Raw genomic sequence first — 16110 nt, 5'->3', positions numbered from 1 at the left:
CAGTCTTTGATTCCAATTTACGCATGCTAGATCCCACTGAAATTGGCCCTCCTCCAATTAAGTATTTTCACTCTAGAATGCTCCTTGTCCATTTCCATAACTAGTCTAAACCTCATGATACTATGATCACTGTTCCCTAAATGTTCCCCCACTGACACTTGCTCCGCTTGATTCCCCAGAACTAGATTCAGCAATGCCACTTTCCTCATTGAGCCAGAAACATATTGATCAAGAAAGTTCTCCTGAACACACTTCAGAAATTCCTCCCCCTCTTTGCCCTTTACATTATTACTATCCCAGTCTATATAGAACGAGCCGTACCTCTAGCCAAACCGTTCTAGTGTAGCTGCAACACAGGCATCTGCCCGACAATGTGGAAAATTGCCCAGGTATGTTCTGTCCACAAAAAGCAGGACAAATCCAATCCGGCCAATTGCTGCCCCATCAGTAGACTCTCAATCATCAGCAAAGTGATGGAAAGTGTCGTCAACAGTGCTGTCAAGCTGCACTTACTCACCAATAATTTGCTCACCGATGCTCAGTTTGGGTTCCGCCAGGACCACTCGGCTCCAAACCTCATTACAGCTTTGGTCCAAATATGGACAAAAGAGCTGAATTCCAGAGATGAGGTGAGAGCGACTGCTCGTGACATCAAGGCAGCATTTGACCAAGTGTGGCACCAAGGAGCCCTAGTAAAATTGAAGTCAATGGGAATCAGGGGGAAAACTCTCCAGTGGCTGGAGTCATACCGAGCACAAAGGAAGATGGTAGTGGTTGTTGGAGGCCAATCATCTCAGCCCCACGGCATTGCTGCAGGAGTTCCTCAGGGCAGTGTACTAGGCCCAACCATTTTCAGCTGTTTTATCAATGACCTTCCCTCCATCATAAGGTCAGAAATGGGGATGTTCACTGATGATTGCAGTGTTCAGTTCCATTCGCAACCTCTCAGATAATGAAGCAGTCTGTGCCCACGTGCAGCAAGAGCTGGACAACATCCAGGCCTGGGCTGATAAATGGCAAGTAACATTCGTGTCAGACAAGAGTCAGGTAATGACCATCTCCAACAAGAGTGTGTTCAACCACCTCCCCTTGACATTCAACAGCCTGGGGGTCACCATTGACCAGAAACTTAACTGGACCAGCCACATAAATACTGTGGCTACAACAGCAGGTCAGAGGCTGAATATTCTGCAGCGAGTGATTCACCTCCTGACTCCCCAAAGCCTTTCCACCATCTACAAGGCACAAGTCAGGAGTGTGATGGAATACTCTCCACTTGCCTAGATGAGTGCAGCCCGAACAACACTCAAGAAGCTCGACACCATCCAGGACAAAGGAGCCCGCTTGATTAGCACCCCATCCACCATCCTAAACATTCACTCCCTTCACCACCGTGGCTGCAGTGTGTACCATCCACAGGATGCACTGCAGCAACTCGCCAAGGCTTCTTCGACAGCACCTCCCAAACCTGCGACCTCTAGCCCCTAGAAGGACAAGGGCAGCAGGCACATGGGAACAACACCACCTGCACGTTCCCCTTCAAGTCACACACCAACCTGACTTGGAAATAGGAAGAGAGTTCCAAACTTCTACCACCCTTTGTGTGTAGAAATGTTTTCTAATCTCGCTCCTGAAAGGTCTGGCTCTAATTTTTAGACTGTGCCCCCTACGCCTAGAACCCCCAACCAGCGGAAATAGTTTCTCTCTATCCACCCTATCCGTTCCCCTTAATATCTTATAAACTTCAATCAGATCACCCCTTAACCTTCGAAACTCCAGAGAATACAACTCCAGCCATGCATTAACCTGCCTTGTTTCCTATTTCTGTACTCACTAGCGGGTGGCACTGGGAGTAATCCAGAGATTACTACCTTTGAGGTCCTGCTTTTTAACTTCCTCCCTAACTCCTGAAATTCTGACTGCAGGACTATATCCCTTTATTATGTCGTTGGTACCCACACGGACCATGACTTCTGGCTGTTCCCCTCTTCCCCCCCCCCCACCCCCGCAGAATGTTCTATACCCTCTCCATGATGTTCTTTATTAGGAACAGAGAGTGAACTGATCACCACCTCAATACCTACTGGGGACAGGGAATGAACTGCATCTTAAACCTAAGCACAGACAGAGTCAACCTCATTTGTTACAAGTTTTTCCAATGCGAGGTTAACTTATTTCTGAAGACAGTCTCAGAATACAATGAAGCATCAGCAGTGCACTGTATATTGTTCCTCCCCTATATAACATTAACTGAACCGTACACCGTCGCAAACTGGCACTACGGTCTGATCTCCTGTGTTTTGAGTTGCGCAGGTGAAGGAAACGATTATGTGCATGGACTTGCTGGAACTGATTCCACTCACATCGGAGAGAAGGAAGGCACAGCGCGACTCCAAACTGGGTCCCGTGGCGAATACTAGCAGGGACATTGACTGAGTACAGTATGTCACGCTTCCTAGTGGGAGCGTCTACCACCTGCCATTGGGGTTGAGCTCCAGCACTGCAAGTAGAGAACAAGGTTCACCTTTGAAAAACGGTTGCCTTGAATTGCTTGGCAGCGGCGCTTATGTGCAAACAGGTGATGTGTAGTTTGAATGGGGGTGGTATGTCGCAGTGACAATGCACACAATCTGGGACACTGTACAGGAGGCAATTAAATTCAGGTAGATTATCCAATTTAATTCAGATAGATAAGCTGTGGCTCAGTGGCAGCACTCTCGCCTCTGCATCAGAAGGTTGTGGTTTCAAGTCGCACTCCGGAGACTTGAACACAAAATCCAGGCGGACACTCCAGCGCAGTACTGAGGGATTGCGGCATTGTCGGAGGCACTGTATTTTGGATGAGATGTTAAACCTGTGCGCAAATTGGCTGCTGCGTTTCCTACATTACAACGGTGACCACACTGCAAAGGTAATTCATTAGCTGTAAAGCGATTTGGGACGTCCTGAGGTCGTGAATAGCGCTAGATCAATGCAAGTCTTTCTTCTTTCTATAAAACAGAGGGGACTGTGTAAGGAGGCAGTAATTTAATCGCAGCGTTCAGGTTATGTCTAGAACGAGCCTGCAATACGGTTTAGCCGTTTACAGCAATCCCCAAGGTCTGGTAGGATTAAAATACGCTCTTCTTATTTGCTCCCGATCATGGGTAACTCTATATTAACACAATAATCTCAGAACGGGTTATACAGACATTAATCTTCTATTCCTGGATGAGGTGTGAAAGCCCAGCCTCAGATGAGGAGCAATAGTGTCGATCATCTCAGGAGGACCGTGAATTCAAACTGCCTGCAGCTGTTCCCCAGCCAGATGGCACACACAAGGCAGCATAATCGCTTCTGAATTTTTATAGCTATATATGTACTAGGTTGAATTTCGGGATTATCAACCTCCCAATATCAAAGTCACAGCCCCCCCCCCCAGACAGACAGCTGTACCGCGAGCAAGAACACCGTCACCTGTTTGTACCATCACCCTGCGCTGTCCCAACGGGAACAATGGATCCGATCACTCAATCAGTGCGCAGAGACAGCCAAACAGCCTCTTAAAGGAGGCACGCTCAGGTTTGGTGACTCACTGAAGTCAATGGGGCCGATAATGCAATGTGAAGCGCCAGTGAAACTAGGCACTGAGGCCTACTTAACACCTGATACGCACAATGCCCCTTAAATGTGGTGAGCCACTGAAGCGGTTGACTCTGCATGTCAACGGAGCCCAAAGTTCATTACGGCCCCACACTGTGGGTTGAGTGCCTGGATAGTGCCCCAGATGTTCAGCATCAACTCACAACGGACACTTTAGGTCAAGTCTGAAGTAACAATTTTATTTTTCTCCCAGGTGACCCTCCCCTACTGCAACCACCATCTGCTAGTTCTCCAAAGGCCAATCTTTCAAAGGGATAGTTGTTCTAAAAAAACTGTGAGCCCGAGGCCCCAGCACATCACAAGCTAAGCCCCAGGAGCACCATGAGAATTTATAAAAGATTGATGTGCCAGATCAGCTGAGTGGGGCAACGTTAGAGGAACAGTGATCCCGATGGACCATTTCAGAGCTCAAGTCAGCTCCTTCACTGCGGGGCCCACAGGTTTAGTGATGAGTAATGAGCCAGAATTAGTCAACAATCTAACGGTAAGTTCACACCTAACAGTGACCATAACATGATTGAATTCGATATTAGGATTGACAAGGAGAAGGGCGAGTCACGAACCAAGGTTTTAAATTTAGTTAAAGCGGACTTTGAAGGGATTAGGCAGAAATCGACCACAGTAGATTGGGTAGAACTGTTAACAGATAAAAATACAGATGAATAGTGGGAGGTGTTCAAAGAAGTATTTAGTTCAATACAAGACCTGTACATACCCCTAATGGGCAAGAGCTCCACCTGTGTAATGAAACAACACTGGTCGACAAAAGAAGTGAGAGACAGTATAAAACTAAAGGGACAGACTTATACAAATGCAAAGAACAGTGGAGATCCCATGGACTAGGTGAGATATAAAGAACAGCAAAGGGATATAAAGAAAATAGTCAGAGTTACAAAAAGGGAATACGAGAAAAAAACTTGCAAGGGATATCAAGGATAACACTAAAGGTTTTTACAATTATATTAAGAGAAAGAGGGTGGCCAAGAGTAATGTAGGCCCATTAACGACAGACGCAGGAGATATTGTAATTTAAAATCATGAAATAGCAGACTTGCTAAATACTTTGTATCGGTCGTCACAGTAGAGGAAGAGAATAAGTACGAGAGATATGGGGAAAACTAAAACTAAATCAAGGGGAAGAACTTACTAGATTTAATACAAGTAAAAAAAAATGGTAATGGAGAAAATAACGAGACTAAAGATAGATAAATCTCCAGGACCTGATGGTTTCCACCCCAGGGTATTAAAAGGTGAGGAAATTGTAGACTATCTAGTCATGATCTTCCAAAACTCTCGAGTCAGGAATTATTCCAATGGATTAGAAAATTGACAATGTCACTATTATTTAAGACAGGCAGGAGAGCTAAACTAGGAAATTATAATGTGGAGATGCCAGTGATGGACTGGGGTTGACAATTGTAAACAATTTTACAACACCAAGTTATAGTCCAGCAATTTTATTTTAAATTCACAAGCTTTCGGAGGCTACCTCCTTCCTCAGGTGAACGATGTGGAAATGTATAAGGAAATTATAAGTCTATTATAAGGAAATTATAAGGAATGTATAAGGAAATTATAAGTCTATTAATCTAACATCAGTTGTGGGGAAGTTACTAGAATCAGTTATTAGGGACAGAGTTACTGAGCATTTGGACAAATATGAACTGATGAGAGAGAGTCAGCATGGATTTATAACGGGCATGTCTTGCCTAATGAACCTAGTTGAACTTTTTGAGGGGGTAACCAAAGTGGTAGATAAGGGAATGTCTATGGATTTTGTTTATATGGACTTTCAGAAGGCATTCGACAAGGTTCCACATAAGAGACTGTTAACAAAAATGAGAGTGCATGGAATTGGAGGTAAGCTATTGACATGGGTAGGGAATTAGTTAGGAGATAGGAGACAGAGTAGGGATAATGGGTATACAAATTGGCAGGATGACTAGTGGTGTAACCCCTGGGATCTGTACCGGGGCCACAGCTTTTCGCTATATTTATAAATGACATAGACGGAGGAATAGAGGGCTGTGTATCTTAGTTTGCTGATGACACTAAGTTAAGTGGCACAGTAAATAGTGCAGATGGGAGCAGAAAGTTGCAAAGGGACATTGATAGATTAAGTGAGTGGGCAAAACTGTGGCAAATGGAGTTTAATGTGGGGAAGTGTGAGGTCATCCACTTAAGACCTAAGAAAGATAGATAAGAGTATTTTCTAAATGGTGAGAAGCTAGGAACTGTGGAGGAGCAGAGAGATCATGGGGTCCATATACAGAAATAACAAAGCTAGCAGACAGGTACAAAAAATAATTTAAAAGGCTAATAGAATGTTGGCCTTTATCTCAAGGGGGCTAGAATACAAAGGGGTAGAAGTTATGTTACTGTTATACAAAGCTCTGGTTGGAACACATCTGGAGGACTGTTCAGTTATGGGCATCGCACCTCAGGATGTACTGGCCTTGGAGGGGGTGCAGCGCAGATTCACCAGAATATCGGAGCTAAAAGGGTTAAATTATAAGGACAGGTTTGCATAGGCCAGACTTGTATTCCGTTAAGGATAGAAGATTAAGGGGTGATCTCGTTGAGGTGCTTAATTTGATTAAAGATAATAGTTTCTCTCGATCTACGCTATTTCTCTAGTGGGGGGAGTCCAAAACAAGGGGGCAGAACCTTAAAATTAAAGCTAGACCATTCAGGGATGATGTCAAGAAGCACTTCTTCATACAAAGGGGAGTGGAAATCTGGAACTCTTCCCCCAAAAAGCTGTTGAGGCTGGGAGTCAATTGAAAAATTCAAAACTAAGATTGATAGATTTTTGTTAGGCATGGGTATTAAGGATTATGGAACCAAGGCGGGTAGATGGAGTTAAGATACAGATCAGGCATGATCTAACTGAATGGCAGAACGTGCTCGAGGGGCTCAATGTCCTTTTCCTATGTTCCCACAGTGCTGACGGAAATCAATCAAATTGCGAATAGGGATTACTGATACTTTGAAACAATATCGTTTTTCACGTGCCACCTGTTCCGAACTCATATTTCCATGAGTATAGTTCAAATTATCTCCTTTCCACACACAATACTGTGTACTATTGTCAGAAAATTGTTGAGATTTATCACATATTTTAGTACAAATGACTAATCAGGAATTTCAAACAAAAACGATTCAGGGAGACTGTCAGAACAGCCAGAATGGAAATCATTGGTACTGGCGTGCACAGAGCAGGAGTGCCAGGTTCAGTTGGTAGCACGCTCACCCGAGCCAGAAGATTGTGGGTTCAAGCCCCACTCCAAGAATTAAGCACAAAATCTAGGGTAAAAATCAAGCATAGTATTGAGGGACTGCTACATTATTGGAAGTGCTGGTCTTTGGATAAGATGTTAAATCAAGGTTCCATCAGCCTATTCAAGTGGATGTAAAAGATCCTATTTCTATTCTGGTGTCCTGGCCAACATTCCTCCTTCAATCAACAGCACCAAAAACAGATTATTAGTCATTTGTCTCATTGCTATTTGGGGGAACTTGCTGGGTATAAATTGGCTACCAAATTTGCCCACAAAACAAGTCAACACACTAAGTAATTCATTACATTGAAGCCCACCACTCGTTCTCTTAACTCCCTCCTGTACCAGTTCCTGGTCATCCAACTTCACCGTCTCTGTCCATGATCTTTGCTATCATGAACCTGTCAGTCTTCAAGTTGGTCCCTACATCTTTCAAAACCATCATCCCCTCTTCAGGAAAATCTACACTCACGCCTTCCCGCCCCGCCCCCCCATCCTCTCCAACTACAGCCCCATCTCCATGCTTCTCTTTCTAAAGTCCTGAAACAAGTTCTTGCTTCAAAGTCAATTAAGTACTTCTGAGGTGCATGCACTGTTGTAATATGGGGAAATGCAGCAGCCAAAATTGCGCACAGCATGGTCCCACAACCAAAAATTAGATTTGTGACCAGATAATCTGGTTAAGGGATAAATGTTGGACAGGACATCATACAAATTCCCCTGTTCTTCTTTGAATCAAGCAATGGGATCCTTTATATCCACCCAAGGGGGAACACCAGGACATGGTTTATTGTCTCATCCTAAAGACAGCACTTCCGATAGTGCAGCACTCCCTCAGTACTGCACTGAAGTGTCATAGAATTTTAAAGTAAAGGAGGCCATTCAGCCCATCATGCCTGTGAACAGCCCTCTTAAAGAGCTCTCCACTTAGTCTCATTCCCTTGCCATTTCCCCATACCCTTTTAAATATTATCCTCTTCCAAATTTCTGTTCACTTTCTTTTTCAAAACGGTTATAGATTTGGCTTCCACTACTGCTTTAGTTACAGCATTCCACGTCCTAATATCCACTGTGTAAAAAATTTTCCCCAAACCTCTCCCATCACTCTTTTAATGAACGTCGGTTCACCTACTCACGACCAGTGGAAATAGTTTTTCCCCAATTCACCTCATCAAAACCCCTCACAATTTTGAGCCCCTCTATCAGAGCTCGTTTTAATCTTTATGCCCTAGCTTCTCTAATCTCTCCTCATACCTAAACCGTCTCAACCCTGGTATTGTCTTAGTGACTATTTTGTGCACTCTTTATGGCCTTGACAGCAGTCCTAAAATATGGTACCCAAAACTGGACACAATATTCTAACTGCAGCCTAACTAGTCATATGCTTATGTTTAGCGTTAATTCTTTGCTTTTGTACTCTATGCTTTTATTTATAAATCCTTGGATTTAATTTTTTTTTATATAAAACAGCTGTATCAACTTGTCCTCCCACTTTTGAAGATTTATGCATCTGTACCTCCAAGTCTCTCTGCTCCTCTACTCGTTTTAAAAAGTTTTTTTTTAGCTTTTGTACCAAAATGAATCGCCTCACATTCCTCATTAAATTTCATTCCACATCCAATGCTTTATCTCAAGGGGGCAGGAATACAAAGGGGAGGAAGTTATGCTTCATTTGTATGGAGCCTTGGTCAGACCCCATCTAGAGTACAGTATTCAGCTTTGGGCACCGCACCTCAGGACAGATACATTAGGCTTGGAGAGGGCACAGCACAGATTGACCAGAATGATACTGAGGCTTAAAGGGTTAAATTATCAGGACAGGTTGTATAATCTTGGCTTGTATTCCCATGAGTTTAGAAGGTTGAGAAGTGATCTAATTGAGGTGTTTAAAATGTTAAAGGCGTCAGCCTAGATTATGTTCTCAAGTCTCTGGAGTGGAGCTTAAACCCACAGCCTTTTGACTCAGAGGCGAGTGCTACCAATAAGCCAAGGCTGGCATCTTACATCAGTCTAAGGGTTTCTCCTTCTGTACCCAGTTATCTCTGGTACACCCAATCCACAGTACCTCTCAGCGACACTATCTGGAGCTCAGCTTTCACATGTACGCTGATGACACCCAGCTTTACCTTGGTACCTCAGCTTTTGCCAGAATCTCCCATTACCTATCCAACATTAAGACCTGGATGAGCGAAAATGGCCTCCAGCTTAACGGTGGCAAAACTGCTCCTGAAAATACCCAATTGCTTCCAGCCTCAACTTCATCTCCCTTCCCAGCTGCCATCTTAGCCTTAGCCTGCACCTGAAGGTGTGGACTTTTGGCATATTGTTCGACTCCTAACTCAACCTGCTCCCCGCCTCCCCTTCCAACCAGTCACCAAGACTGCTATCTATCATCTCAGCAACACTATCCACTTCCCCACCATCTCTCCTCCCCTCCACCGCTGAAATCCTAATCCAAGCTTTTATCACCTCAACTGGATTTTGACGCTGTCCTTTCCAGCCTTCCCACATCAACTACAAGTGATCCAGAACTCTACAGCCCGTCTTCATTGGGATTAAAGTTCCCACCTCCATCCCTGGTGACCTCGCCAAGCTCCACTGGCTCCCTGTATCCCAGAGAATTATCTAAGATTCTATCCTTTAAATCCCTCCACAACCTCGCTCCTCCCTACCTTTGAGATATCTTCAAGCCTTACATCAATGGGAGGACCCTCTGTTACTCTCACATTGGTCTACTTCCATTCCTTGCTTGCTCCACTTCATTGCTCTTCAGCCGCCCTCAGCATTTCTACCTTGCCATCTCCCTCCTTGCCTTCAGAAAACTCCTTCACATCCTTCTTTTACGATCATGGTTTTGCGCCCTCCTGACCCAATGGATTGGTAATTGGTTGGAAAGTAACAGACAAAGAGCAGGGATAAAGCGAATGTACTATGAATGGCTGGACGTAACAAGAGATGTCCCTCAGGGATCTGGACTGGGACATCAGCTTTTCACAAATATCACTGATTTAGATGAAGAAACAGGTTAGGAGGCACAGTAAGTCGTGAAATGGGAGCAGGAATCTGCAAAGGGGCTTAGACAGATCAAGTGAGTGGGCAAAACTGTGGCAGATGGAATTCAATGTGGGGAAGTGTGAGGTTATTCACTTTGGATCCAAGAAAGACTGGAATATTTTCTAAATGGCGAGAGACTAGGAACTGTGAAGGAGCAAAGGTGGCCACCATGTACATCAATCACTAAAAGCTAGTAGACAGGTACAAAAAGTAATCAAAAAATCGAAGGGAACTTTACCCTTTATCTCAAGACAGCTGGAATACAAAGAGATGGAACTTATCCTTCAATTGTACAGAGACTTGGTCAGACCCCATCTGGAGTTCTGCATTCAGTTTTGGGCACCACACCTCAGGAAGGATATGCTGGACTTGGAGGGGGCACAACGAGGATTCACCAGAATGATACCAGGGCTTAAAGAGTTGAATTATGAGTTGGATAAACTTGGCCTGTATTCCATTGAGTTTAAAAAGTCGAGGGGTGATCTAACTGAGGTGTTTAAAATGATAGTCCCCTGGACCTGATGGCATACATCCTAGGGTTTTAAAAGAGGTGGCTGTAGAGATAACAGATGCATTGGTTTTGATCGTCCAGAATTGCCTAGAGTCTAGAACAGTCCATGTGGAGTGGAAGGTAGCAATGTAACCCTGCTATTCAAGAAAGGAGGGAGAAAGAAAAGAGGGAACTAAAGGCCAGTTAGGCTGATATCCGCAGTAGGGAAAATGCTAGAATCTATTAAGGACGTAGTAACAGGGCACTTAGAAAATCATAATATGATTAGGCAGAGTCAACACTGTTTTATGAAAGGGAAATAGTGTTTGACAAATCTATTAAAGTTTTTTGAGGGTGTAATAGTAGGGTAGATAAGGGGGAACCACTGGATATCGTATATTTGGATTTTCAAAAGGCATTCGATAAGGTGCCACACAAGAGGTTGTTACACAAGATTAGGACTCATGGGATTGGGGGTAATTTATTAGCTTGGATTGAGGATTGGTTAACGGACAGAAAACGATGAGTAGGAATAAACGGGTCATTTTCGGGTTGGCAGGCTGTAACTAGTGGGGTGCCACAAGGATCAGTGCTTGGGCCTCAGCTATTTATAATCTATATTAATGACTTAGATGAAGGGACCGAGCGTAATTTATCCAAGTTTGCTGACGATACAAAGCTCGGTGGGAAAGTATGCTGTGAGGACATCGCAAAGAGACTGCAAAGGGATACTCACAGATTAAGTGAGTGGGCGAGAAAGCGGCAGATGGAGTATTATGATCGCATGGTAAAGCGATTCAATAGAGTAGATACAGAAAAAATCTGTTTCCTTTGGTGGGGGAATCTAGAACAAGAGGGCGCGATCTTAAAATTAGAGCCAGGCCATTTAGGAGTGAAATAGGAAGCACTTTTCCACACAAAGGGTAGTGGAAATCTGGAATCTTCCCCCACCAAAAGGCTGCGAATGCTGGGTCAATTGGAGCTTTCACGACCAAGATACCCTTAGCTAATAAAAAATCTAGTTATCAAGGGATGCGTGTCAAAGGCAGGTAAATGGAGTTAAGGTACAGATCAGCCATGATCTGACTGAATGGTGGAACAGGCTCGAGGGGCTGAATGGCCTACTCCTGTTCCTATGCTTCCTTTCGCCCTCCCACCCCTCCCCCCACAGCTTGGTGGTCACTTGTTACCCAGGAGGTTAAGAACGTAGGAAACATTACAGAAAGAAAAGCAGTTGTAGGTGAGAAGGAGCTATAAAACTGCATCTCTGGTGGGTATGAAGCTATCCTGATCTCGGGTGGTGCAGTGGTGATTGCCTCAGACCCTCTGGGCCAGGGCTTCCACTGCTCCTCTCTGCAGCTGGTGGTGTTGGAAACGCACAGGTATGGAGGCCAGTTTCAGGCTTGCTCGGCCATATTGAGTGGACTGTTGGTACTACCTAAACGAAGAATGCACACTTGGTTGAGGTACTGGAGAACAGCCAGTACCTGTGGAACTTTATGCCAGTAAGAATTAGAGCCTTTCAGGGATGGGGAAAGAGGACAGGTAATGTCTCAACAGATATTGTGCTGAGCTTGGTTTCAAACGTTTTTTTTTATAGGACAAATGGGAGCAGAGTGCCCATCCCCACCTCAGCAGAACAAGTTACAGGCAGGAGCTACCTGCTCCAGGAACAAAACCAATTTTTACACTTTTCTTTGGTGAATGTTGTGTTCAATCAAGGTGAGAAATATTGGTGCTGGGGAGTGGAAGCACCCAATACCAGCATGAACTATTCTAGTCCAGTTACTGCACATCAGATACAGAGTAAAACTCCCTCTACACTGCCCCAACAACATGCTTCACCATGAACCTGAGAAATGCATTCCCTCCTGCTCCAATGTGATAATGTTCCATTTTCCACACCAACATCCTGTGGCCTCTTGGAGTGAGACTGACCATTTAATGCCACAGTCAGGGCAGTTGTGTGTTGTGGGCCAGTCACCAGACACATCCTTTTAAAGAGACAGGTTTCTAACAATTAATGTTCCACACCAGATTTAATTTCAATGTAGGAGAGGAGCTTTAAAAGCCACAATGCAGACCTGTTATGTAAAGTTCAACAGAACAAATACAGAACTTTTAACGGTTTATACGGTGTAGATGAATTTAGCGAGGATGACTGCGCTGGGGACAAAACGTCTAAAACCGCCCTACGGACCCTCGGATACAGGAAGGACTCTTACACCTTTTTCTCTCTCCTCTCCACCCCTCCTCCCCCCCAACCCTAAGACATAGAAAGAGGGAGAAGGAACTCAGCCTACCCTCCAATACAGGGAGAGGTCACTGAACTCCTCCCTCCCTGATACAGGAAGGGATTCTGACCTGCCCTTGGGTATGGGGCAGGGACAGGCACCCTCTCTGACACAGATAGAGGACCATCCCTCCCCCACCCCCCCAGAATATGGGAGGCAGATCCCACCTCCCCAAAGATAATTTTAAATAGAAAAGAAACCAAATCTACTCGACCGAGTTTTCTGTCAACGTCTCAAATTCCTGAGTCGCTTTTCATTTCTAAACATCAGTCTCCTCTTTCATGCCAAACACTGGTTTTCCCCAAAACAACTCCTAACTCCCTATAAAGCCCAAGACTTTAATTCTGCTCCCATATATGGGGAGGCTCTTCGATCACCTCCCTCACGCCTGGACAGGATACAAGGAAAAGCTCAAAGTCTGATGCGTGACCCCTCTCTCACCTCCAGGCCCAGCTCCCTTGCCTCTCTCTCTTTTGTTGACACTGCTATGGCCAGTGCTCCCCCAATCTTTACTTTCATTGCTCCTAAGCTCCAAATAGGCTGCCCTACACACCCTTTCACCTCCCTGTATCTTTACTGGTTGAAATCAGGATTCAGTGCACTTCCAACTCATACTTTCCCGGGAACCCCTCACCTCCCTCAGACTCCCCTTTACTCCTACAAGCTAAAAGCTTTTCAAGCCTAATCTTCTCCCAATCACTAATCCTTGGTTCAAATGCCATTTAAATTTAAAAACCATTTACACTGGAACAAGATACCAATGACCAACATAGGCAGAACCACACTTTTACAAGGAAGCAAGAACAGCGGACTGGGAGGGGGTGAGGGAGGAGGGGGGATAGAGGGATGAACGATTCCTTCTGAATTAAAGTCGTTCCCACCCCCTGGTAACCAAGACAAAGCAGCCCTGGAAGAGAGATGGGAGTCACCAGGCATAACTGCCCTCTCACCAAGGGAGGTGCACACTTCAGGGTGACTGCACACACCAGGTGCCATCAGTCAGACACCAGTCTGCCAGTTGCACACTCAGTACTTTATTCGCACGGTGCCAGATCTCTCGATAGTGTTAAACAGACCAGTACTGGCGGGTACAGACGTTTGCCGCTCTGCTGATTGCAAAGGTCCGATGGGAGATGACACTGGGACAGTTTCAAAACAGTTCACTGCTCAAAATTACCCATAATTTAGCACAATCTGGCACTACAACTGTAACCTTATTCAAAGAGGCACAACAGATGACAACTAAGGGAGAGTGTTGGTTCAGCCCAACGTCTGGCTTTGTTACTGTGGGGGGGGGGGGGTCCTATGTTACAATTTGGGCTGGCTACCAACACCCTTTACTTGTATTCACTACAAAAGGCAGCTGCCATGAGCAGGTCTGTGCCTCCTATAAACCAAAACTTAGCCTCGGGTGTGTAGTGAATGGGATGCAATGTGCCCTTCTCTGGCCCTGTGACATACAAAGTGATGGCTACCGTATAGTCCCGATCGTTCTGATCGGTGGAAAACCACCACCTGACAGACGGCATCTTTCAGACTAAGCTACAAGTTGTTACTAGAAAGAAATATGCCCTGAAACAAGTTACATCAGCAGATAACAATCCTTAATTCTCACCAATATTGAGAGCAAAATAGCTAATGTAAGCACAGATGGTAGTTCTGTGTCTCCGCAGTGACCTGTGCAAGCAGTTGAACTGAAGAGTTGGCCAATAACAACTTATTTTTTTTCCATAGCCCTAGACATGGCACACAGATATCAATCAAATCAGCTTCTAACACACGATGAGGCACCTAGACTCTGTTAATCAGCACTGACACCCAGTGTCTGAATTACTCAGGAATCGCTAAAGCAGACAGAATGCAATTCTTGCCCCTTTAAACCACCACGTTCCCCTCATCTGATTTCAAATCAAACAATCCGGCCTTTCTCTCAGAAAGTCTGACCTCATTCTCAGCTGATGGCATTGCGAGGAAAGTCAGATTCCATTTTTAACCCTACTTAGTTCAAAACCCACCATAATATGCCTTATAATAAAGTCAAAGGAGAAACCGTGTAATACAGAACATTTCATGTGAAAAGGTATAATATAGCAATGCTATGGTCGGAAGCAGGACATTTCTCAGTTCCATCACAGCAATACACAAGTTGCGATCACCCATCCCCCAGAGTTTAGCCATCTTTGAGAACTGTGCCAAATGGATCACATGACAAGGCATCCTCAGCCAGTTTTCCCCTGCACTTAGAGTGCAAGGGTCAGTGCTAGGCCTCAAGAACCCAAAACAAGAAGATACTTCTCTCAAACTCCATGTGGCAAAGGGCCAGCAGAGTATAGCAGCAGCTTGAGAGATTCTTTGTTTCAAGGAAGAATGCATATATACATGTGTTCCTTCAATCAGGGGGGCCCTGACATTGGCTTCTTTCAAGGAACATTGCTGATACAAGGGCCAGCACTTCACTGCTGTACTGAACCTTTCAATGGTGTAAATCAACCTTACACTAGAGGTAGTGTCCTTTGGGATTGGTTAGGGTTAAATACCCACCCTGTAGAGAACCCATCACTCCAGCGCCCTGCCACCCAGCACTTGGAACAAACAGCAAGAGCTTTCCGAAACTGGCACACAGCCAAGATGGCAGCCCGGCAGAGCATGGATCACTTGTTTATTTGCTGTCATGTTGGCAACGCTCTCTACCCTTCCCCGGGTTGTGGGAGGAGGGAGACAGAGTGAAAGAAACAGACAGATTTGTGCCCCACTATATGTTCTCATTGATAAGGATGTCATCTTACCTCACAGCTCCGGCAGCAATCAGGGACAAGTGCTATCCTTACAGGAAATTCTCCATAAAGGTGACGTATCTCAGTCTGAGAACCTGAGCAGAAAGAACATTTTTACACACGGTCAGGTTGGGAGCATGCACACGCTCCTCTCATCCCCACATTTCCAAAGTCATAAAAATGTGATCGCCACCCTTACTGTGAGCCCCCCACCCATATGTTTGGCTCTTCAGATACTGGACAGTTGTCAGAGCACCGTGGGATCAGTTTAGAATTTCTGTTGCCACTCCGGTTAAGGATAAGTTTTGTACCAAAGATCCTCGGCACATGCACCAGTGTTATAATGGGGTCACCTGACAGGATGAGGGGACTCAACTGAAAAATATGTTGTAACTGGGGTGTAACTGTCTTGTGCATTACTTGGGCATAATGCGCCTCTACATTATAAAATGGTCACAGTGTTCCAATAGCTCTGGGTATAAAGAACTGTGCTAACTAGGTACGTCAGGGACAGATATAAAATTTCTGTACATAATACAGTGTAAAACATACTCTAAGGAGCACAATGGCATATT

The 16110-nt window shown here is 44.8% G+C and overlaps 1 protein-coding gene across 6 annotated transcripts in view; it reads right to left on the bottom strand.

The window, feature by feature from the left end:
• Positions 1-16110, bottom strand: part of LOC137342506 (thyroid hormone receptor-associated protein 3-like) — a 142420-nt gene that overhangs the window by 57145 nt on the left and 69165 nt on the right. For 5 of the 6 annotated variants that reach the window (XM_068006412.1, XM_068006417.1, XM_068006420.1 and 2 more), the window contains one exon: positions 15548-15630. The exons of the other annotated variant lie outside the window; for it this stretch is intronic. The gene's annotated coding sequence lies outside the window, so the exon portion shown is untranslated. The remainder of the gene's footprint in view (positions 1-15547; positions 15631-16110) is intronic. 6 annotated transcript variants of the gene reach the window in all.

Source organism: Heptranchias perlo, chromosome 26, assembly GCF_035084215.1.
Source record: "Heptranchias perlo isolate sHepPer1 chromosome 26, sHepPer1.hap1, whole genome shotgun sequence".
Lineage (NCBI taxonomy): Eukaryota > Metazoa > Chordata > Chondrichthyes > Hexanchiformes > Hexanchidae > Heptranchias > Heptranchias perlo.
Note: the sequence above shows the minus strand (reverse complement) of the source record. Positions and strands in the feature narration are given on the sequence as shown.